Source organism: Pteropus vampyrus, unplaced genomic scaffold, assembly GCF_000151845.1.
Source record: "Pteropus vampyrus isolate Shadow unplaced genomic scaffold, Pvam_2.0 Scaffold597, whole genome shotgun sequence".
Lineage (NCBI taxonomy): Eukaryota > Metazoa > Chordata > Mammalia > Chiroptera > Pteropodidae > Pteropus > Pteropus vampyrus.
In genome coordinates, this window is record NW_011889378.1 from 58,154 (window position 1) to 59,285 (window position 1,132).

A 1,132-nucleotide genomic window follows, 5' to 3' on the forward strand; every position below is an offset into this window, starting at 1 on the left:
GGAAAGGGGTCTTTTAGAAGATAAAGTCAGGATTCCTGGCCCCCCATTGACGTTTTAGATGTGAACTGATGGATTCAGAAGCCATCAGGGAACTTCCGCAGGTGCCTAAGGAGCCTGAAGACCGTCTAGGGGTCCCCGCCTCCATGTGTGGGTTCTGGCCACACCGGGTGCATGGTCTCCTCACCTGCACTGACCTGCACACTGGTGATCGTGACCAGGGACGGTCCTGGAGTCTGAGCAGTCACAGAGGGGTCTCCTTCCCCCAGGGAGCAGGGCCAGGGGACGCCAGTGAGGGCTGGCACAGGGCTGCAGATAACAAAGGTGCCAATTTTGTCTCATGGACTGGTTCATCTTTCACCCAGGTGAGCACCACGATGAAGTTTAACCTATAGTAACTCCTGGCCTCTGTGGGACTCTGAGATCAATGGATGACAAAGCTTTATATTCCAACCCCACGGATGCAGTTTCTTCACAGTTTTGCCCCTCACCCCTGTCTTTGAGGCTGAATTTTTCTCCTAGATAGACATTTCTCAGAATGCCGTGGGCCAGGTCTGCCCTGGTGCTCACTGCTGTGGCTCTGGAGGGAGGAGAGGGTCTTCCTTGGGCCCGCGTGGAGTCTCTGAGCCAGGAGACATCAGAGGGGCATCTGGGCGTTGTTGACTTTGAGGTTCACATGCAGATGAGTAGAAGAAAGACTGTCACATCCGGGCTCAGTGAGACTGTGTTGGTTTGTGCATTTCAAAAATCTCTTTATACTTATTTGATGAAATATCGGTAGAGTATTTACCATATGATAAAGAGAAGAACAACCAAGAGGGAGAAATAGAGAATTCTGCCAGGGTCAAGAAAAGAAAACGACAAATAAGAAATACCTTTCACCATAATAAATGAAACAATGAATTACAGAGATAATACAAAAATTTGGTCTAATTGGCACATATAAAACACGTATAAAATGATAGAACCACCACTAACTAAATTTTGCTTAAAAATGGATTATATATAATTGTACAAATAAAAAAGTTGCACATAGAGAAAATTAAAAATCAAAACTCTGTTAATGTCTATTAAACATAGAAACATATTTCCTAAGACTAAAAAATTGATTCTGATAGAAGAAATGAATGAAGAC